Raw genomic sequence first — 24,254 nt, forward strand, 5'->3', positions numbered from 1 at the left:
TCAACAAGGACAAGTGCAGAATCCTGCACTTAGGATGGAAGAATCCCATGCACCGCTACAGACTAGGGATCGAATGACTAGGCAGCAGTTCTGCAGAAAAGGACCTAGAGGTTACAGTGGATGAGAAGCTGGATATGAATCAACAGTGTGCCCTTGTTGCCAAGAAGGCTAACGGCATTTTGGGCTGTCTAAAGTAGGGGCATTGCCAGCAGCTTGAGGGACGTGATCGTTCCCCACAATAGATAGTTGTCGACTCTATTCGGCATTGGTGAGGCTTCATCTGGAGTACTGTGTCCAGTTTTGGGCCCCAAACTACAAGGATGTGAAAAATTGGAAAGCGTCCAGCGGAGGGCAACAAAAATGATTAGGGGACTGCACCACATGACTTATGAGAAGAGGCTGAGGGAACTGGGATTGTTTAGTCTGCAGAAGAGAAGAATGAGGGGGGATTTGATAGCTGCTTTCAACTACCTGAAAGGGGGTTCCAAAGAGGATGGATCTAGACTGTTCTCAGAGGAAGCAGATGACAGAACAAGGAGTAATGGTCTCAAGTTGCAGTGGGGGAGGTTTAGTTTAGATATTACGAAAAACTTTTTCACTAGGAGGGTGGTGAAGCACTGGAATGCGTTACCTAGGGAGGTGGTGGAATCTCCTTCCTTTGAGGTTTTTAAGGTCAGGCTTGACAAAGCCCTGGCTGGAATGATTTAGTTGGGGATTGGTCCTGCTTTGAGCAGGGGGTTGGACTAGATGACCTCCTGAGGTCCCTTCCAACCCTGTTATTCTATGATTCTATGACAAATGGTTAAAACTCCATGGTCTTTCTATTGTTGTCAGGAGGAAAAGGTGACAGAAAACCTTATGCATAGAGATGTATAGTCTTCCAGGCCATTTGCTAAGCATTCATAAAGCATTTGCTAAGATACCCGCATTCACATGATTACACTCCTTCCTTTTGCATAGGGTCACTATGTCCTGCCAATTTATCAACTCCCAAAAATAAACTTGTTGAGTAACTAAAGATGTCAATAGATTTTCACATTCTCCCCATGCAACCCACATTATACAGCGGGCATGATTACTCAAATACAACTAAACATTTCATGCTTATTCATAGTGGAATATTTTTCAAGCAAATTCTGTCATTTTTAAATGTCTCCATTGTAGCTGTCACTAAGAAAAAGTGTTTTTATTTAAATTGTGAAGGGAGGTTTCCTCTTACTTCTTACAAATTTAAGTCACAGTGAACTGTTTTCTTGAATTATTTCTTGAAGTGATTTTAGTGCTTATGAAAACTGACAGACTGACAGTTGTGGACGCTAAAGTCCTGTTCATCCTCAGGGTGGGTATGGCATGGGCAGCTACCAGGGGCGGTGGGTGGAGCCCTGTTCAGGGAGGCTAACCCCCCCCCGGCTCTGCCCCTTCCACCCTAGCCTCCCCCACCTCCCTTGCGGCTGGAGCCCCGAGGCTGCCCCCCCCGTGGAGAGGAGCCCCAGGGCTGGCTGGAGCTGCCCCAGCTGCGCCGCACCTCCCCTCCTGAGACCCCAAGCTGCCCCATGGGAAAAGCTCCTGTCTCTTCCTGAAGAACCTGAGCTTTTGATACGCATCACGGCGGTTCTGAGGCATCTGAGGAGACGGTATGTGCTATTCAGCTTCCTGGGTTCATCAGTAATCTCCCTGGAGACCATGGAGATTACGATGAACCCAGGAAGCTGAATAGCACATACCGCCTCCTCAGACACCTGGAACCTGCATGAGGCATAATAATAAGCAAAAACTTCCCCCATGCAAACGGCCAAAACCCGCAACTGGGCGTCCAGTGGTGGTGGCTGTGCCAAGGGAGGCATAGCATCCCTGGCCTATTATACCCGCTGCCTATGGCGGCTACTGTGCAAATACTCCAGCCACTGTGCCTCAGTGTGGAGCTGGAGGGATCATCCTCTAAGGGATCAATCTCCTTGTTTTTCTCAGTCCTTGACCTTTCTGATGAGGTTGCTAATCTCAGCTCTAGCTGATATCAGTTAAATTGGTGCCATGTAGAAACAGATACTTGTCACTAGGAACTGGACTGAGACCACTAACTCTAGTGATTCCTTCTGTTCACTACCAACCTGGTTTGAATTAGAACCAATGACTTGGCAGTGAAAGCTCTATAGCCGATTATTTGTCTCCCAAATTATATTGTTTTTTCCTCTTTATTATGGCAAATTAATGTATAAAAATATTTTTCACTTAATGTACACAACATCTTCCATCCAAGAATCTCAAATCATTTTACAAGATGCAAGTAAGCCTCACTACAGCTCTGTTAGGTAGGTAATTATCTCCATTTTACAAATGAGGTACCTGAGGCAAGGAGAGGATAAGATTACATGTCAACAGTATAAACAAGCTGTCATAAATATAAAGGGAAGGGTAAACACCTTTAAAATCCCTCCTGGCCAGAGGAAAAATCCTTTCACCTGTAAAGGATTAAGAAGCTAGGATAACCTCGCTGGCACCTGACCAAAATGACCAATGAGGAGACAAGATACTTTCAAAAGTTGGGAGGAGGGAGAAAAGCAAAGGGTCTGTATGATGCTTTTGCCAGGGACAGAACAGGAATGGAGTCTTAGAATTTAGTAAGTAATCTAGCTAGATATACGTTAGATTATGATTTCTTTAAATGGCTGAGAGATTAAGCTGTGCTGAATAGAATGGATATTCCTGTCTGTGTCTTTTTGTAATTTAAGGTTTTCCCAGAGGGATTCTCTATGTTTTGAATCTAATTACCCTGTAAGGTATTTACCATCCTGATTTTACAGAGGTGATTCTTTTTTACTTTTTACTTCTATTAAAATCCTTCTTTTCAGAAACTGAATGCTTTTTCATTGTTCTTAAGATCCAAGGGTTTGGGTCTGTGGTCACCTATGCAAATTGGTGAGGATTTTTACCAAACCTTCCTCAGGAAGTGGGGTGCAAGGGTGGGGAGGATTTTGGGGGGAAAGACGTTTCCAAACAGCGCTTTCCTAATAAATAAACCCAGATAAACATTCGGTGGTAGCAGTGAAGTTCAAGGGCAAAGGGTAAAATAGTTTGTACCTTGGGGAAGTTTTAACCTAAGCTGGTAAAAGTAAGCTTAGGAGGTTTTCATGCAGGTCCCCACATCTGTACCCTAGAGTTTAGAGTGGGGGAGGAACCTTGACACAAGCAAGTGACAACGATGGGAATAAAAACACAGAATTCAGTTCCCAATTATGTCCTATAACTACTAGACCATATTCCTTCCTGATATAGTACAGTTGCCTTCTGTACCAATTATATTTCTCTTTTCTCTTAAGTGTAATCCTGTATTTAGTACAAACAGATGGCACATGTAAAAATTACAGGCCTATACTGACCTGTTGGCCAGGGCAAAAGAGGAAAAAAACACCTCTAAGCCCTAAATACACGTTATGCACTTTCACAGGAAATTTTAATTTCAGTATAAGCAGCTCACTGGGTCTCCATACAGACAAAATATCAGTGAAAACAGTGCAGGATAAAACATTCTTCCAGAACAGTTTCAGCAACATAGCACTGATGTTTGAAAACAAAACCACAGCAACACCAAGTGAAGACAGTTGGAGGAAAAGAAAGCACCAGTCAGCTGTTCCTGCACAAATCAGTACTGCTAAGCATGAGGTAAATTCAAAGACAAGGCTGATAGAACATTTTACCAGTCTTCTGTTGAGCTGAAAAGGAGTACATGGAAAATATTTTAGTCCAACAGTTCTCAAACTGTGGTTCAGGACCCCAAAGTGGGTCACGACCCCGTTTTAATGCGGTCGCCAGGGCTGGTATTAGACTTGCTGGGGCCCAGGGCTGAAGGTGAAGCCTGAGCTCCACCATCCCGGGCCAAAGCCAAAACCTGATGGCTTCAGCCCTGGGTGGCAGGTCTCAAGTTACAGGCCTGGGGCCGAAGCCCTTGGGCTTCAGCTTTGCCCCCCACCTAGGGGAGTGGGGCTCGGGCTTTGGCCCCCCACCCCGGGATGGCAGGGCTCACCTGGGCTCAGACTTCAGTCCCCCTCCTGGGATCATGGAGTAATTTTTGTTGTCAGAAGGGGGTTGCGATGCAATGAAGTTTGAGAACCCCTGTTTTAATTCAAGACAAAGATACATGTTTAAGGTTTTATATAACACATCTTTAGAAAGGCTAGGTAAAAATCACTGACTTACTGTGGTCCTGTCTGACTTGGACTTCCTACTGTAATGAATACATTCGGGAAAAAAGTGTGCCTCTCCCTCTAAAACAGAGATAGAATTTAAGCAGTTGGTCCATATAGGAGCTGAGGTCTGCCAGTGCAGACCCAGTTGCTGGATTATTGCCTTAGCTAGCTAGGGTTGCCAACTGTCTAATCACACAAACCCAAACACCCTTGCCCTGCCCCCGACACACCCCTTCCCCAAGGCCCCACCCCTTCTCTGAGGCCTGCCCCACTCACTCCGTCCCTCCTACCTCCATCGCTCGCTCTTCCCCACCCTCACTCACTTTCACCTGGCTGGGGCAGGGCGTTGGGATGTGGGAGGGGGTGAGGGGTGCAGGCTCCGTCCAGGTAGCGCTTACCTCAGGCAGCTCCCAGTTGGCAGCACAGCAGGGCTAAGGCAGGCTCCCTGCCTGCCCTGGCCCCACGCCACTCCCGGAAGTGGCCAGCATTTCCCTATGGCCAATGGGAGTTGCGAAGTCAGCACTCAGGGCAGAGTCAGCGCACAGAGACCCCTTGACCCTCCTAGGGGCCACAGGGACATGCCAGCCGCTTCTGGGAGCGGCGCAGAGTCAGGGCAGGCAGAGAGCCTGCCTTAGGCCCGCTGGACTTTTAGGGGCCTAAAATCTCCTGGTTTCGCTTCAGTGGCCTCCAGGAGATAGAGCCTGATTCTGGGAGACTCCTGGCGGAACCAGGAGGGTTGGCAATCCTAACAGATCACTTTGCTGAATCTCCTTTTACCAGAAGAATTACCTATAGATCCCAGAAGCCAAGAGAGCAGCACTTGGTTTAATATATGTTGTTTTAAATTTAAATTGCATTAGAAGTATTAGTAAAACCAGATTGGTTCAGAATCCATAACTGTCTACATGGAGCAGCAGTGCACACTATGGAGGTATGATTTTTGAAGTGCATGAATTGATCCCTGTAGACCCAGCTGAGACACACTAGACATTCCCTACTGCGCTTTAACATAGTACTGTGTTAAAGTGCACTAGTTAACTTATAGTGTGCACCAGCAGGGTCTACGCAGACTAATTAGTGTGCAACATTGCTAATGCATTTTAGAAATCACACCCCTGTAGTGCCCACTGCACTATATAGACAAGGCCTTAATCTAAGTATTGAAATGAAGACATGAGAGACTTTTGCTTAAGAGTTTTATAATGCAAGAGGAGACACATTTCTTCTTCAGTTCTCATGCTACACAGAACAGCAGCATCTTTCCCCAAAGCAAGTTAGGAGTTGAGTGGAAATCATTCAAGTCTCTTTAGTCTACCACCAAAAAGCAACAGAAGATCCCCGAACAGGGACTAGTGAAAGAAAGCTTTAGTCCTATTTCCTTTTTAGAACAAACATTTCTCATCTACAGTCATCATGCTTTGTTTTGAAAAGAGACGCTCCAAGGCTGAAAGGCTACAAAATTAATTTACCCTGAAACTTAGTTTTATGATCCACATATACTATTTTCTGTATCAGATACCAAAACAAAGGCTACAAGATTGCTGAAGAGCTGGACTTGCAGCAGACCACCACGACCAACCAGGGACACTCGTTTTCTTGGGAAGTTTTTCTTTTTTTTTGGGGGGGGGGGGGGAGTGTGTTATTTATTTGCTTTGTTTTGTCACCCTGCAACTCTGACAGTCTGCTGTATGTGGAAGTAGGCAGGGCACTATTTACTGTAGTATTTGAATTTTGGGTTCCAACTACATGGCTAGAATGAGAACCAATACCTTGAATCAAGGGAATATTAAAACAGTGGGTCTAAATATTAATCTACATTGATGGCATCTTTCACTATATTCATTTTGCACGTTAATGATTGACACTAACAGACTATCACTATGTTGTATAAGTCCTAAAGAGGCATATCAATAGTAATTTTGTACTCACAAACAATCTAGTTACTCAGGACAGGATTATTTTATTGGTTTAGTCCTGCCATCGAAAGAGAATTTCTGTTTAAAAACACCCAAAAAGCTAATCCAATTTAATCCAAAACCAGTTACATATAGCACATTTCAGAGTATCAGCCGTGTTAGTCTGTACTCGCAAAAAGAAAAGGAGTACTTGTGGCACCTTAGAGACTAACCAATTTATTTGAGCATAAACTTTCGTGAGCTACAGCTCACTTCAGTATGCATCTGATGAAGTGAGCTGTAGCTCACAAAAGCTTATGCTCAAATAAATTGGTTAGTCTCTAAGGTGCCACAAGTACTCCTTTTCATATAGCACATTAATACACATGTATTCCAAGCAAAGAGTGTCTTGTTATTATGGTTTTGTTCTATTATCCATATAAACTATCAGAGTACACTGGTCCTTTAAATAAGCTGTCCTCATGCACATGGTCAGCAGTTGTTTATGTTGACAGGTATTTGGGACTGTGCCTTTGGTCTCACACCTGGCTAGCCATGCCTGCGGCGAAAGGCGTTTCGTGGAGAAAACTATCAACTCATAAAAAGCAGCAGCACATCCAGATGCCAAACAAAAAAACCAACCAAACAAACAAAAAAAATAATCTAACTTTGCTCTCCAAAATACCAAGACAAAGATTCCTCTTAATAGTTACGTCTGCTTCTTTACAGAGAGGCTTGGCTGAGTTTCAGGTCTGTTCTATGCTCCTGGGATACGTATGCACAGCACATAAGCAAAATAACTCATCCTACAATGGCACTACACACTACTCTGGAGGATTTGGTTTCTTTGCTCAGGTAGCTTTATTAATAGTAATTATTTATAAAAGAATCTCAATGCTACAGAAGAACTGTAGGGAGTCAGACCTGGGTTCTTTTCCTGGCTCTATTTTGGCCTAACAATGCGACCATAACTCCTCTGTGCCTTTGTCATAAATATAAAGGGAAGGGTAAACCCCTTTGAAATCCCTCCTGGCCAGGGGAAAGCTTCTCTCACCTGTAAAGGGTTAAGAAGCTAAAGGTAACCTCGCTGCCACCTGACCAAAATGACCAATGAGGAGACAAGATACTTTCAAAAGCTGGGAGGAGGGAGAGAAACAAAGGGTCTGTGTGTCTGTCTATATGCTGGTCTTTACCAGGGATAGACCAGGAATGGAGTCTTAGAACTTTTAGTAAGTAATCTAGCTAGGTATGTGTTAGATTATGATTTCTTTAAATGGCTGAGAAAAGAATTGTGCTGAATAGAATAACTATTTCTGTCTGTGTATCTTTTTTGTAACTTAAGGTTTTGCCTAGAGGGGTTCTCTATGTTTTTGAATCTAATTACCCTGTAAGATATCTACCATCCTGATTTTACAGGGGGGATTTCTTTATTTCTATTTACTTCTATTTTTATTAAAAGTCTTCTTGTAAGAAACTGAATGCTTTTTCATTGTTCTCAGATCCAAGGGTTTGGGTCTGTGGTCACCTATGCAAATTGGTGAGGCTTTTTATCCAACATTTCCCAGGAAAGGGGGGGTGCAAGTGTTGGGAGGATTGTTCATTGTTCTTAAGATCCAAGGGTCTGGGTCTGTAGTCACCTAGGCAAATTGGTGAGGCTTTTTACTAAACCTTGTCCAGGAAGTGGGGTGCAAGGTTTTGGGAAGTATTTTGGGGGGAAGGACGCGTCCAAACAGCTCTTCCCCAGTAACCAGTATTAGTTTGGTGGTGGTAGCGGCCAGTCCAAGGACAACGGGTGGAATATTTTGTACCTTGGGGAAGTTTTGACCTAAGCTGGTAAAGATAAGCTTAGGAGGTTTTTCATGCAGGTCCCCACATCTGTACCCTAGAGTTCAGAGTGGGGGAGGAACCTTGACAGCCTTAGTTTATGCTATCTGTAAAACTGAGATCACAATGCCTATTTATTTTTGTAAAGTCTTTTGAGATCAGATGTGAATATTATTAGTTCATCAGAAACATATAAATGAAAGAAAATCCAAAGAAAATGGCATCATCAAGGACTTGATTCAACAGGCACTTCACACTCAGAACTACCAGTGCAGTCAATGAAAGTCCTGTGCACAGAGAAACTGCAGAATCAGGCCCGACAAATTGATCCTACACTGCACCACTACTACCCTGAGTACCCTGGCCAGTTTCCAAAAGAAGATCCTGGAATTCTTCCAGCTGGGGAAAGCACTGTACGTGTCCTGAGCCTCCTTCTGAGAGGGAGTGGGCAGGGCCTGGTCTGCATCAGCAACCAGGTCCACACATTCCACCTCCAGGTCCCATAGAGATTCCTTCATGGTAGTCATAGTCCACCACAGAGTGTGCTGGTGCACATCTTCCTCCACTGGCTTAGAAATAACCAACAGCTATTTTTATCTCCACCCACGGTGTCTGCCCCGAAACCTCTCCAAGTTGCCAGTCGTTTACCAGGACCACTTCAGGACTTGGAAACTAATTTCAGCAGCCATGTTCACAGTGGCCACTGAGGGAAAAGACCACCTCACAGAACCCCTACTATGCAACCCACACCTTTGTGTGCTGGTGGTGGAGTCCCCCTTCATGCACCAAAAGATGGTCCTGGCTGGTGTCATGAGAATCAAAGACCTTCTGGACTACCGCTGGAGGGACTAGGTGGAGCCCATGGTGCATGGCTAGTGCATGGGGTTGCCCACCCTGTCATGTGCTCCAGGAGGTGAGGACAGCCTTGCTCCTGCTTCTCTCACTTTTCTCAAGCAGGCCCTGTGAGAGGGCGCTCCCTGCCCATCAGAGGTCATCACTGGATCCTTGCCTCACGAGTAGTTCTCCACTCCAACACACAATCTGAGTAGGCTGAATGCCATTCAGCCAGTCCATCTCTGAACCGCACACAGAGAACATCTGTACATGCGCATGCTCCATACCACCCACTTCCTTGCCCTTATGTCCCAACCCAACACCAAGTGGCAGGAATAGCTGCCACTTACAGAGGGCAGGGAGCCCAATGGACCAGCTTGTTCACCACCCTGGTCCCACATCCCGGTGAAGATATTAGTTGGTGTCTTCTCCTTGGAGCCATGAGTACGGGTGTGTGGTTGGCACAGTTTATGGATTCCTCTAACAACTTCCCCTTCTACAATGAGAGGGAGACTCTGGCACACACCTATTAGAGTATGTCAGGCTGCAGCCCCTCTTCTGGTTCCTCCAGAACCTCTTGCTGAGGTTCTGGATGCATTTCTGCACACACCTCCTTATATTTACACATCCTATCTGCGGCCCCAAAAAGTTGCAAGATCTCATCAACCTCCTTCTGGCACTGGCCAAGATGGCCATTGATCACACCAGGAGGAGGAAGCTAAATGGAGGGAGTGCTCTATGACTCTGGAGCCTGTTTCCAGTCCTTTGTATTATGTCTTCAGGCAGAGTTCCTCTGGACACTAAATATTTGAATTCCTTTGTGGAACAGTGGGTGATGTCTGGGGTTCTTTGCTTGGTGTCCCCATCTGGACCCCTTGTTTTGGCCCTATGACTCTCACTCCCATTCCTTTTTTTCCCATCTGTTGTCCCCCATAATCACTTGCAACTGGGCTCAGTAGTTCCTCCCCCTGGACTGAGGAAACGGGCCTCTAGTTGCGGGAAGGCCTAGGCCCCCTCATCCTAGATACACCACACTACAGGTTACCTCCTGGCTGGTATTTCACCAGCCTGGCTGGTTTGTTTATGGATTTGACATTTTCCAGGAAAAATAATTTGATCTGCCAGGTTTTTTATGTGGATCTAAAGATTTGCATTATCATCACAATACACTGGTATATCGAATGTTAAAAGTTTGTGTCCAGCTAAAGATGTTGCAGTGTTCCCACATCTGCAGTGGGAGAACATTATTTTCTTAACATATATAGATAAGTTTAAGTATGTCTCTAGATACTGTAAGTGGCTGTTGAAGGGGATAGAGGGGAGGTTGCAGAGTTGTTTTGTGGTTGGGGTTGTGGCAGGCTTGCCTTGTGGGGAGAGTGGGTGCTGGGTTTTTTGCATCCCAAAGGTGATAACCCTACCACACCACTAGTAGAAAATATTATGTTTTTAAATTTTAGGATAGGCTAGCATAAGCACTATGTTTTCATAGATCATTGTCATCATCTAGTCTGACCTCCTGTATAACTCAGGCCAAAGAACTTTCCCAAAACAATTCCCACAGCATATCTTTCAGATAAAACATTCAATCTTCATTAAAAAGTGGTCAGTGATGGAATATCCACCACAACTCTTGGTATAATGACAAAAATAAACAAAACCAGAGAATACTTCTAAAAATTGCTTTGAAGCTTTTAAGTGGGAAGGTGTTTACAGGTTAGAGGAAAAGCACGTCTAGCACTTTCAAACCCCAGATGAATTAAATACGGAACAAAAACAAGAGCTTTAAGAAATATAGTATCACAATGCAATAAAACACAAATGAATAGGTTAATCAAATCATTCCTCAATTTTTCTAAACTATCAGAATTATAGATATACATTTGAGACTTTCAAGTGAGAGTTTTGTAAACTGGAGCAACAGCCTCTCTTTTATACCTTGTAAAGTTGTCCAATATCATCCACAACATCCAATTTAACTTTTTAGGACTATAAGGAAGCTAAACCTTTTCTAGATTCCAAATCTTCACCTGTTCAGAAAGATGATAAATGAGCAATTGATGTTGAAGAGGGTGATATTTAAATATATTTATTTGCCATTGTTTTGAGTTTATCAGGGTGTGTTAAATGGTTAGGGTTTCTTTTAATTACAGTTGTAACATTCTGTGACAGCCTGAGATAGAATATTTGCAGCTGCTTGAGACATGCATCCTCTGCTATTCGATGCATCAGTTGTGGGGGTTTTACCCACTAAGGGACAAATTGTGATACTGCTCAGTATGAGTAAAGGTACTTTACAAATAGTGCCACTGACTTCAAGGAGATTACTTGGGGAGTATGGAATTGTTCAACATGAGTAAGGGTATCACTCTAAACTTCCTGAGTTTTTACATTTGAATGTTTCTTTGAGTGGGTATTCTTTGTATTTCAAATTCAAACTTAATAAATCAAAAATTGTTTATAGAATATAAACAAAAAATCAAATTCTCACATTTCTTTTCTTGTATGCAGTCACAGCGCCCTAGTCACTGCAGAAAATTTTTCAGTAATCACAAGCAATGTACAGTGCACCAGTAGCAAGATCGTTCTGCAGAATGTTGTTTCTGGGATATTCTGCCTTTGCTGAAGAAGGATGAACATACCAGCACCAAAAGCAGAAGTAAACCCTCACAACAGCCCTCAGACTTCAGGATATATATTTTGGTGCAACAGGAAAGAAAAAAAAAATCAGCTCCTAAGTGCCTCATTCTCACACACAGTTTGGGACTCAGGGAAGTAAAGTTTTTGAATGAAGGCCATTTCAATTCTGAGACTAAACTAAAATGCTGCTTTTTGCACAAATGACACAAAGGCAAATATTATTTATCTGTGATAGCTCCCACTATGTGCAATGTATAGGCCCTATCAAATTCATGGCCATGAAAAACACATCCTGGACCGTGAAATCTGGTCTTGTGTGTGCTTTTACTCTATATGCTACAGATTTCACAGGGGAGACCAGCGTTCCTCAGATATGGGGTCCTGACTCAAAAGGGAGTTGTAAGGGGTTAAGGGGGGGGTCACAAGGTTATTTTAGGGGCATCACGGGATTGCCACCCTTACTTCTGCACTGCCTTCAGAGCTGCTGCCAGAGAGCGGCAAATGTTAGCCGGTGTGGCAAGGCACCTTCTCTGTCTCACCAGCCTCAGCTGTTTTTAGTCTTGATAAGACGGGCTCTTGGGTAAAACAGTCCTTCTAGGATGCACAGGGGCAGTCTGTTCCTTCTCTCAGCCAGTCTCTTGAGCTTGTTTTTCTTCCCTTCTGGGAGGGAATGCAGCCTCCCTCCCCTCCTGGTGAGGCTCGCTGTCTTGCTGCTCCTAGCCTACTGGCAGCTTGACTCCTTCTCTCTTTCTTCCCCCCCAACAGGGGAGGGTTTAAAAAAGTCTCAGGCAGCCCTTAGTTGGAATCAGCTGATCCTAACTGACCTCAGGTAACTCCCACTCAGCTGATCCTAACTGATTCTCTGGTAACCCCTTCTCAGCTGAACCTGATTGATCTATAGTTACCCCTCCCCAGTTGATAGGGAGGAGGGCCTTTTAACCTTCTGGGACCGTTTTCTACCCCATCCCCACCCCACAGCTGTCTGTCCTGAGTTTATCACACCAAGCACCCAGCTCTGAAGGCAACGCCCCACCAGCAGCAGCACAGAAGTAAGGGTGGCAATACTATACCATATCATACCACACCATGCCACCCTTACTTCTGCGCTGCTGCCTTCAGAGCTGGGTGGCCCGAGAGTAGTGGCTGCTGACTGAGGGCCCAACTCTGCAGGCAGCAGCACAGAAGTAAGGGTGACAATACCCTGCCATCCTTACTTCTGCACTGCTGCTGGTGGCGGCTTTGCCTTCAGAACTGGGCTCGCGACCAGTAGCCGCCGCTCTCCAGCTGCTGAGCTCTGAAGACAGCACCGCCGTCAGCAGCAGCGCAGAAGTAAGGGTAGCAATACTGCAACCCCCCTAAGATTGTAGGGATCAGGACCCCTACAATTACAACACCCTAAAACTTCAGATTTAAATAGCTGAAATCATGAAATTTGCGATTTTAAAAATCCTATGACTGTGAAATTGACCATAATGGACCATGAGTTTGGTAGGGCCTTAGCAATGTACTTGTCAAGCACTGAAAAAGGATCACTTCCGCTTCAAGGATTTCACAGTCTAAGAACAATAAAAGTGCTAGTCCTAAGAATAGTACATTTAATTTCTTAGCATCTTTCATCCAAGCAACTTGAAGCCCTTTACAAGAATTAATTAGTTACGTTTCACAACAACCCTGTGAAGAACCTGAGGCACAGAAAGATTGTGTTACTTGCACAAGATCACAGTGCTATGACTGACTATGTGTAAGAGGTAATGTCTAGAGCTGGTTTAGAAAAAATTCGGACAGTTTTTTAGTCAGAATTTGCCAGTTGGTTTAAATTGCAGCCACTGAGACAATTTGATTTTGACAAAGTTCCAACAGAAGCCAGGCAGAGTTCAAAATCTACTTGTTCTCCTCCCAGCTTCCCTGCTCAACAGCCCAGACTTTCAGGTTCTGTGGCCTTGTCACAGCCCACCAGGCAGACCGCTCCGGAGCTGCAGCTCCATCCCCTTTCGCAGAGAATTTAGAAATGTTTCAGTTTTATTTTGCATTAGAACAAAACCAAATGTAAAACCCTAGAATTGCTCCAAAAGCATTTTCAACCCACAAAATGTCATATACAAAGGTATCTTTCCAACAATTGTGATGAAAAAATGGAGAAACAATAGATCGGTATATTACCAGACTGTGCAAAATGGCCAACTCCTGGGATTATCAAATTTAAAAGACGAACTAATTCATGAAAATTTAGTAATAGGGATGAAAGATGCAGAAGCTCAAATGAGAATGCTAAGAGATCCCACACTAACTCTACCAAGACTTATAAACATATGCAAAGCTAGTGAACAAGCTCACATCAAAACAGAGAGTAAGTGAAGCCAGCAAGTGATAATTAATTCACCAAGTAACAAAGGGAAAGCATGAAAATAAAAGAAAAATACACAGCATCCGCAACTGAACTTGGTGCAAAGTATTACCTTTTCACCACCAACTGCCTCATTACCGTAGACTACTATTCAGACCTCTAGAACCAGATGAACTGTCAGACACTACCATAGGGGCCATTACAGACAAAGCAATGAAGCATTTCAGTAGCATGGTATCCCAAATTGTGTAGTTTCAGACCCCAGTTGACCAACAGTAAATTCATGAATTTTACTGGGAATGGGAATTCAGTCATATCACATCATCACCATACAATAGCCAGTCAAATGAGAAACCTGAACTGGCTGTTAAAAATTGCTAAGAGTCTACGAAAGAAAGCTGCAAAAAAGCAAAGAAAATATATGGCAAACTATTATTGAATTAAGAAACTCCCACAGAAGGCCTTAATAGCAGCCCAGTACAACGTTTGATGTCAAGACATCCGTACCTTGCTGCCCATAGCCCCAGCATTACTATACTTGGTAGTGGTGGAAGGAGTAACAGACAAAAAGGAAGAGAGACATGCAAAGGCCAAAACCTGCTATGACTGACAAGCTAAAGACCTTCCAAAACCACAATGGAAGATCCTGCCAAAATCCAATTCTTTCCTCAGGCCACACCATGCAATTGAAAGCAAGCAACATGTACTGAATAGATAAATCTTCATTCATATGACAACAGGGGATGGAGATATATTTAACTGAAACTAAAATACATTCAGTCACTATGAACACAAGACATAGATGTGAAAATAGAGAAATATACACTGCTCTGTGACTTGATCATCAGGAACACAGGCTCACAAGCAACTAACAGATATTGGGAAAGATTCTCAACACACCACATCACCAGAAGAAACAAGTCACACTTGCTCCATCATCAAACAGCCTGCAAGTTATACACAAGACTATGTACAAATATTAAAGCATAAAAAATAAAACAACCCTGCCAAACCCAGAGGTTCATTCCCAAGCAAGTGAAGAGTTAGTCCAAAAATATATTAATATTAAGTTATATATATATATATATATGAGACTTTAAGGGAGTATGATATGTTAAATATGTAAATGAGTTATAGTATACATGTACAATTTTTCTTTCTGAAATAAATGTGACAAAAAAGATGGTGTGCCACATAGCTTCCCTATAGGAGCAGCTGTAGTATGATTATGTATAGGGTTATGTCAAGGAACCTAGAGAATTCCACTTTCAGGAAGTACTTCATGAGTGGACAGCATATGTAGAGGAAGGAATGAAGCCTGACTGTTGCACTGTCTTGGCCAGGGGTGGCCAAACTGAGCCTGAGAAGGAGCCAGAATTTACCAATGTACATTTCCAAAGAGCCACAGTAATACGTCAGCAGTGCCCCCATCAGCACCCCCGCTCCACTCCCAGAGCCTCCCACCCCTGCTGATCAGCATCTTCCCCTCCCTCCCTCCCTCCCTGCCTGCACCTCCCAATCAGCTGTTTTGTGGCAGGAGGTTGGCGCCTGTAGCTCCAGCCCTGGAGTCGGTGCCAAAACAAGGAGCTGCATATTAATTTCTGAAGAGCCACATGTTGGCTCCAGAGCCACAGGTTGGCCACCCCTGGTCTTGGCTCTCTCTTTTTGTATTCAATCACTGAACGCACATCAAGTCAGTGACAAAGCTAGGAATAGAACCCGGGAGTCCTCGTTCCCAGTTTCCCACTTAGTTTAATCACTAATATTTACATTTAAGCAGTACTGCCACGAATTAAAATTGGAGAACTCAGAATTAACTATCAAAGAACTAAAAATAAAGGATGGGGGAATGCAGAGGAAAAGTGTGTTATTCCATGCTTTTTTATGGGTCTTTCAAAATAGCTTATTTTCACAAGTTCTAAACTCATCTGGGTTCTCCCAGTCTTTATTTTAACTTCATACAAAAAAAAATTACAAGTGTAATTTCATGCTAAACACTAGCTGTCAAAGCAACAACAGGTACCAGTGTAATCTATTAGTACGTATGACTGCTTGTCAGATTCAATGGTGATAAAAAGATATGCAAATTCCACAGTGTGTCAGTATGGCTTATGTAGTATAGAATAAATAAAATAAACCATTATCTATCTGAGTTTGAGGTGTGGAAGAGAGGCAGGTGGTCACAGTTTAATCTAGACAAGATTGAGAATGTTGGCACCTTGGGGGAAAGCAGCCAGAAGAGTTAGCAGAATTGATCTCAGCATCCCTAACTATGTGACCACTGTCTGTAGTAGAGATGTGCAACTTAGGTGTTTGATTAGATCTTAGGCTGCTCCTGGATGTCCAGGTAGTGGTTGAAGTCAAAGCACTTTCTTCATTTCTCCTGGTGAGAACCATTTCTCTCTGATCTTGCCATGATTATCCACACTTTTTTCACCTCAAGATTAGATTGGTGCAATGCACCCTAGGAAGAGCTACAGCTTGGAACCATTCGCAAACAGAAGCTAAGGAGAATGCCATGGTCTGCTTATTAAGCAGTTTCATGGATGGAAACACACTCCATCAGTGCTCCAGGAGATGCACTGACTGCCAGTGAGCTTCCACATGGAATTCAAGGTGTTGGTGTTCAACTGTATAGCTTTAAATGGATTAGCAAAGAAGCCATCTCTCTCCAGGGGTCTCACACATACCACACAGCATGACCTATGCACAACTGACAGACTTCTTGGTTTGGATGCAGGGAATATTAAAGTCATGCTAGAGGGAACACGACACAGAACATAACCAAAACCTCTGCAGCAGACAATCTCCCTTTTCCATATTGCCACAATTCTGTTAAGTGGAGGTGCTGAAGAAGGCAGTCCCTTGCTGCAAATAGAAAAGAAGTGCTGGAGATATGTTCTCTGTGAGAAGTCCTCTGTTTTGGAACTCGCTCCTTGCCCTTGATCTGCCAGAGCCAGAATTTGTTAACCTTCCAGGCATGTGTTGCAAAACTTATCTTTTCTTCACAGCTATGAGGAGAGGTGAATTCACGGTGGTTGGGTTTCTTTTTTTCATATTACTGGAAAGATTTGTGATGTTAAGGCAAGATGAAGAGTCCCTTGCATTTTAATTTATTAGAATTAACACTTATTTTTTATAACTGAATAAATATAGCAGCAAAAAAATCTGTTAAAAATTGCAAAAAAAAAAAAAGGAAACAAGATATAAAAACTATGTCAAAGTTTACCCTATCCATAAATCATTTTACTCTAACCATTTATTAATTTGATCACCTGGGTAAAAAAAGATATTATGGAACAAATGTCTGTTAGAAGTAAAAAAATATAGTAATGTGTTCAAACACAATTAAGCACTGACTAGTATTGAAAAAAACACCCAAGTGTTTGTTTGGAGTTTATTTCCCCAGGGGAGGAGGAGAAGAACTTCAGGTAATGAACTCTGGAAGAGTTGGCTGTATATTCCACCCCCCGCACACACACACTATTTTCATAATTAGGACCTTACCAAATTCACAGTCCATTTTGGTCAATTTCATGGTCATAGGATTTTAAAAATCATAAATTTCATTATTTCAGCTATTTAAATCTGAAATTTCACAGTGTTGTAATTGTAGGGGTTCTGACCAATGTTCCTTCTAATTTTTCCCACACATATGTGGAATGAATTTTGTTGTGTGCACCGCTACACACATCACCTCCATATTGGTGCGCACTTAAAGAAATTCATGTGCTGGGGATGGGGCTGAGGGGTTCGGCGTGTGGGAGGGGTCTCAGGGCTGGGGCAGAGGATTGGAGTGCGGGTGTGTGTGTGAGGGGTGGGGCCCGGGATGAGGGGCTCAGGGCTGGGGCAGAGGGTTGAGGTACAGGGGGGTGCAGGCTCCAGCTGGGGGTGCGGGCTCTGGGGTGGGGCCAGGGATGAAGGGTTTGGGGTGCAGGCTGCCCGGGAGCTACAGCGGGGAAAGAGGACTCCCCTCCAGCTCTCTCTCCCCGCAGCAGCCCCTGGGCTGGGGAGAGGGGCACCTCCCCCCCCACCGGCCAGTCCATGCTGGATCCGGTGCAGGGAGGCACCTCCCCCCGGCTGCAGCAGGTCCATGCTGGGGGAGAGGCATCTCTCTCAGCCGCAGCCCTGAGTCCCTGCGCAGGGCTTAATAGGCAGCTGCACGGCCTCACAGCTTAGAGGGAACTTAGGTCCTGACCCAAAAAGGAGTTGTGGGGGGGGGGTCGCAAGGTTATTGTAGAGGGCGTTGCGGTATTGCTACCCTTTCTTCTACACTGCTGTTGGTGGGAGGGGGCTGCCTTCAGAGCTGGGCAGCTGGAGAGTGGCAGCTGCTGACCAGGATCCCAGCTCTGAAGGCACAGCCGTCACCAGCAGCAGCACAGAAGTAAGGATGGCAGGGTATGGTATTGCCACCCTTACTTCTGCACTGCTGCCTGCAGAGCTGGGCCCTCAGTCAGCAGCTGCCACTCTCTAGTTGCTCAGCTCTGAAGGCAGCAACGCAGAAGTAAGGGTGGCATGGTATGGTATTGCCACCCTTACTTCTGCATGGCTGCTGGCAGGGCGCTGGCCTTCACAGCTGGGCACCCAGCCAACAGCCACCACTCTCCGGCTGCCCAGCTCTGAAGGCAGCGGAGAAGTAAGGGCGGCAATACCCCGATCCCCCTAAAATAACCTTGCAACCCCCCACTGCAACTCCCTTTTGGGTCAGGACCCCCAATTTAAGAAACACTGGTCTGCCCCATGAAATCTGTATAGTATAGGGTAAAAGCACACAAAAGACCAGATTTCAAGGCAGGAGACCAGATTTTATGGTCTGTGATGCGTTTTTCATGGCCATGAATTTATTCGGGCTCTATTCATAATAAAGTCCAATAAAGTTTAATGAAAAAAGCATAATCTTTCTAGAGGTTTCTTGAACTATCCTAGAAAATCTGAATAGACAATTATATCCTTGATATTGATTTGAATAGAATGGTTCAAAAAACCCTACTATTTGCATATGTATTCAAATCTAGTCCCTGATTCTGCAAAGATTTATGCACATGCTTAACTTTATGCATGTGAGGAGTCCACTGGCTCCAACAGACAACTCAGTTGTGTAAACTAAAGCATATAGTTAAGTCTCTGAAGGATCAGGGCCTACCCTCCCAATATTACACACTCTTCTGCATGTAACTATATGCTTATGAGTCATCTCATTGAATATCATGAGATTATTCATGGGAATAAAGCCACTTATCTGTGTAAGGATTTGCAGGAACATGGCCTAAGACTTCTTTCATATGAGTTATAAGAAAACAAAAGATTTCAGTGAGAGCTGATCTTTCTGAATTACAGCATAAGCCACTCAAGGAAACAAGCATTAGTGAGGATTTTTTCGTCTTTCTTTCTGGAAATAATTTTGATGTCAGAACATGTGATTATGGGTCTCACTAAATGAGTCAGACAGGAGAAGCAGAATGAAGAAAAATGCACAAGTACAAAATGGTTCAATCATGCACTGACTAAAATACCTTATTTATTTTATTTTAATGTACTGGTGGTTCACTGAAGGAACACTGGCAATGTTAGTGGGCCTACCATTTACCTACATATTGTGGTTTATAAGTCATTTGCAAAGCTCAAGTAAATTTCTGCTTAAAACAAACAAACTCAGTGCTCTGTTCAAGAGAATTATGTATAACTGTAGATGCACTATTTGCTCGATGATGGGGAAACCTACAGTAATAAACTGATGTGTACATACACATTAAAGGAATTGAATTTCTGATGGCTGAAATCTACCCTAAACTTCCAAGACATTATGATGAAATAACACTTCTCACGTCTATAGTCCCTTTTACCAGGGGAATTTCAAAGCACTTTATAAGCAAAAAGTAAGCCTCACAGCATCCAGAGTAGACAGCATTATCCCCATTTCACAGGTGAGGAAATTGAAGTAGAGTTTAAGGCCAAATTTCTCCAGAAGTGGCCTCTGATCTTGGGTGCTCCAATTTCTGAGTGCTTGAGCCACACTGGATCTGATTTTCGTAAGTGGCAAGCACCCACAACTCCAAATGAAATCTCTGGCAGCTATGGGTGCCCAGCACTTCTGAAAAGCTCTACAGTCTCTCAAGTTGAACACTTAGGAACTTAAACACCCAAAATTACACACCACTTTTCAAAGTCTTAGTCAAAGAGACTTGCCTAAATGTAAGCAGGGGAACAGTCCCGCTACTGTGGGGAACTTTCCTGGCTTCTGCACTACCCCGGTGAAGTGGGCTAGTGAAAGGATCCGAGTCCTCACTCCCATTTCCTTTACCCAGTGGCCTCCCTGCCCTTGAGGACTTCCCTTCCACTCTCCTGTCTGGCAGAATCCTCGTAACCCGAACAAGGCTGGGCCCAGGATTCCTAGGGTCTCAACCCCCAACCCTGCTGCGGTCACCTAGGACAGGGGCTAGGGTGTCCCCACTCTGGGGTACTCTCTCTGCACTGGGCACTTCTCTGATCCACTGACCATTACATACAAGTTAAAGCAAATGCAAGTTATTTAATCAACAATTAATTTTAAAAAGAATAAGGGAAAATGAGAAAGGTTAAAGGAAACACATCAACCCGCTCTGTGGCAGGGAACATCGCAAACAGTGTCTCTGGAATGTCAGGGCAGTTCACAGTCTGTTCCTTGCAAGTCCCAGGCCTTCTTCTCAGGCCTGGCTTTGCTGTAGGGATGCTGTGGGTTGGACACTTGCTCTGGTGGTGGCCACACGCTCTCAGGATCTAAGTGGTAGGACCCTTCTTCCCAGTGTCGCCTCCGCCCTATTGGGGTTATGATCCAAGCCTGGCCTGCAGAGCCTCTTGGCTGAGGCATCTCCCTGTGCTGGGCCCGTTGCCCAGGGTCCCCCTCGCTCTCCTCAGAGGCTCACCACACCCAGCTCTGGACTGCTCCAGCCCCAGCTCCACTACTCGGTCTCAGCGCTGCTGCTGCTGCTCTGCCTCCAGCTCCCTGGGCTGCTTCTTCGGCCCCTCTGGCTCTGGTTGCTACAGCTCTGCTCCCAGGATGGGTCTGCTTTGCAGGCTGCTTCTGTGACTCTGCTCCCAGCACTGACCTGCTTCATGGGCTGCTCTTCTGGCCCCTCTGGCTCTGGTTGCTGCAGCTCTGCTCCCAGGGCAAGTCTGCTCTCTCTGGGCTGTGCCTCTGGCTTTGGGGCTGCGTCTCTGCTCCCAGGACAGGGTCTGCTCTCTCTGGGCTGCTTTTCTGGTTCCTCTGGATCTGGCACAGCTCTGTTCCCCAGCTTAGCTTGGGCCCCTGCTTTCTCCTTAGCTCGGCCCCACTCTGTCTGACCCAGGCAAATCCAGCTCACACGGAGGATGAGGACGGAGGACGGGGCCGCCCTGGCCTCCTGACTCCCTGATTAGCCTGCCTGCCCTGTCATTCAGGATGACCTGGAGCATTGGCCTCTCCCCATTGTTCCTGGGGGCTGTCAGTCTCAGGGTCCTGATTCCCCATCAACCCTTCCCCCTTTTTAGTACTGGGAGCTAGCAACTAAAAAACCCGCACTGAACCTTAGTAAGGGGGCAACAGTCCCCTTACATAAAGTCATACCGCAAGTCAGTGGCACTCAGGAATAGAACCCAGAAATCCTAGTTCCCAATTCCTTGCTCTAAGTATGAGCCAACACTACCTATAGAAAAAAAGAGTTTAAAAATTTATTACTGAAAAAATCAATGTTCCTCTTAAGTTCTGATTTTCCAAAGAATTGCTAGGTTTGCTGTATGGCTCAAACTAGCCATTGCTCTGCCAGTATTGCCTAATCCAAATATTTAAAAAATCATGACTTGGGCCCCTCCAAAAACCATGAAATATCTTTAAAATCATGAGATTTTTTAAAAATAATAAATTTTGGGGGTGGGTTATTTGCCTCTTGGTTTTTGTGCCTTTAGGGTATACTTAGGTCATGTTTTCAAGCTTGTCTGCCTCCAGGAGGGCTAGATTTATTTATTTTTATAAATAAAAAAATAAAAAATAAAAACAAAACAAACAAACAATAATAGGAACAGATTCTCTGTTATCAAAAGATTCCTGGATCTCGGTTTTTAAGAACAACACTGAATATTGCCTGATTCACAATAAAAGCACCAGAGTTGGGAACATCTTGTCTCTATTACCACTCCTCTTCTGAACCTTTTACTTCTTGTGGCAGAACATGCAAACTACCTCTGCCTCTCGCTCTACCAAACAACAAGATAGCAGAATTGCAACCACTTTTTAATTTTAATGCATTTGTTTTTCCTCACTCAGTATACAAGAGACAAGGACCTGACCAGAGTCACAATTGTACAGCAGAAGTTTACACAAAATCCACCAAACTACTAGCAAAACTGACTGCTTAGTATCTGCTGAATTGTCAAAATGCAAGGCCACAGATTCAATGAGCTTTCAAAATCTTTTATAAGTTCAGACATTATTATAGGTATTTTCTGTGAAGTACATCAAATCTAGGACTCCTCTAGTGGCATCAGTTTCCTGTGCAATACTTCCCTTCTCCCATTTCTTTTTCGGTGGGGCAATGTAAACAACTTTATTTTTCTCCCTTCTCTTTAACTCTCAGGTATTTGGTAATATTTCAGGGAGGGATCATCATGATGAGGTCAAAAGCCAAAAAGGAACTCAGCAGCTTAGTAAGGGCTAAATTTTCTTTTTACTATTTGCAATGCAAATCTACTTTTTATTCCATACAGAGGTCTTGCACAATAGCCTGTGTACGCACATTAGTTCCAACAATGCCTTCCTATGCAATCACATTGTAATTATACACTCACAAAGCTGTGGCTGCTATGAACTGAAGTATCACCCTCTAAACAACTAATCTCAGTCTCTGCATTAAGACATTTTTTCTCTGTTTTCCCTTTGCTGTTTGCTCAGTGCTTTGATGCAGAGAACCTTTGCACTACTTACAAACCAGTAAACCTGGATTTAATCAAGTTATTATCCTGTCTATTATAAAATTTTCAGCTATTTGTTTTAAAACAAATGCCAAATAAGTCTACAAAATGCAGTGTGGAAAAAATTCCTGTAGGTTTGCAACCTTGCAAGGCTTTATAAAGCAAAAATAAATCTTTGTTTAAAGTGTATTAGAATAAAGGGCTTGTATTATATAAGACATTCACATATGTGCATGGGTGTACTGTCAGCATTTACTAGTAAACTGCAAAATATCAGTCCTTTGCAGTTACAAGAGAATTGTACAACTCAGAATGCAAAATTGTCAAAAATAAGTTAATATGTTTAAAAAAACCCATCCAAAACTGTTTAAATCTCAGTGATATTTATGATCTTCACAAATCAAGAGCTCCCTTCAGTTTAATTTAGTACTTTAAAAAAATAATTTAGCTTACTTCCTACATGCACAGGAGGCTTAAAGACAGCACTTTCCCCACACTTTACACATTGCAAAGGCTAATAAATATGGAACATTCAAAAATCTTGCACTGATATCCCAATACAGATCAGATGGAAATTTTAACAGGAGAAAAAAAATATGCAAGAGACAGCTTCTTAAGGGGGAGGGGGTCTCAAACCCATATTTAGAGACTTGATGTGACTTTGGGGGGAAAAAAGAGAGAATGGCTTTGCAGTGCCTTTTTAAAAATTTATTTTAAAGGAATTTAATCTTGACTGTTTTCAAACAGAAGAAACAAAAGCTGTGTTTCTCATAAATAAAGGAACTTGTGTCACTGCACTTCTGCTATACTCCAGTTTCTTGCGCCTGGGCCCCCGAAGAGCGAAGTCAGCTGCTCCTGTCATTTGGCAATGCTGAGATGGGGGGTGTCAAGGCCATATAAACGGAAACTTAACAGCAGATCTCCCTCTCTAGTTCTTTTCGTCTCATCTTGCACCAAATAACCACAGGCCAACCCACTGATTTTTTTTAAAAAATACCACTGACACGGAAACAAATTAATACCAAAAATAAAGCTGCAGGAAAGAGGGTGGGGAGTGGAATTTGTTTGCTCACCTTGGAAGCTAAAGGCACTAGCTCTGTTCCCAGCTCTGCTACTCCGAGAAGGGGGGACGAAGATGAAACAATTAACAAACAAAAACTTTGCTCCTTTCTCTCTGGGGCTCACTAAAAGCGTCACTTCCTCATACTGTAAGTGGAGGAGGCTCCCAATGAGTCCCTTTAATTCAACTCCTCCCTCCTGCTCCTCTCACAGAAGCTGCAGTTTAGAGCTCTAGTCGGGAAGCAGCTCCTTCCTCTCTTCCACCCTTGATTATTGAGCAGCTCTGACTAGCTAGCGTGATCCTTGCTGCCCTTCTCACAGATTTGACCGTCTGTGCTTAGTATTTGTTACTTATTTGTAGAAAAGAGGGGAGGGGAAGGCCTCTGCTTCACCAATTTGTGAAGCAAAACCTCACTGTGAAATGCCGCTCTGTGTATATCATACTTTGCAAAACTCCTAGGTTATATAATGTGTCCAGTCCCCAGCCTTCCCGTTAAGCTTGTAGTCTATTTACTTGTTTTTAAAAGGAAAGATTATAATGTGATTTGTTTTAGC

The 24,254-nt window shown here is 43.8% G+C and overlaps 1 protein-coding gene across 2 annotated transcripts in view; it reads right to left on the minus strand.

Moving 5' to 3' along the window:
* The window catches only part of MIDEAS (mitotic deacetylase associated SANT domain protein), an 87,053-nt gene extending 63,147 nt beyond the window's left edge, over window positions 1-23,906 (minus strand). For both annotated transcript variants that reach the window (XM_073348564.2, XM_073348566.2), the window contains exon 1: window positions 23,714-23,906. The gene's annotated coding sequence lies outside the window, so the exon portion shown is untranslated. The remainder of the gene's footprint in view (window positions 1-23,713) is intronic.
* Window positions 23,907-24,254: the final 348 nt, after the last annotated feature.

The sequence above is a fragment of the Lepidochelys kempii genome, chromosome 6 (assembly GCF_965140285.1).
Source record: "Lepidochelys kempii isolate rLepKem1 chromosome 6, rLepKem1.hap1, whole genome shotgun sequence".
Classification (NCBI taxonomy): domain Eukaryota; kingdom Metazoa; phylum Chordata; order Testudines; family Cheloniidae; genus Lepidochelys; species Lepidochelys kempii.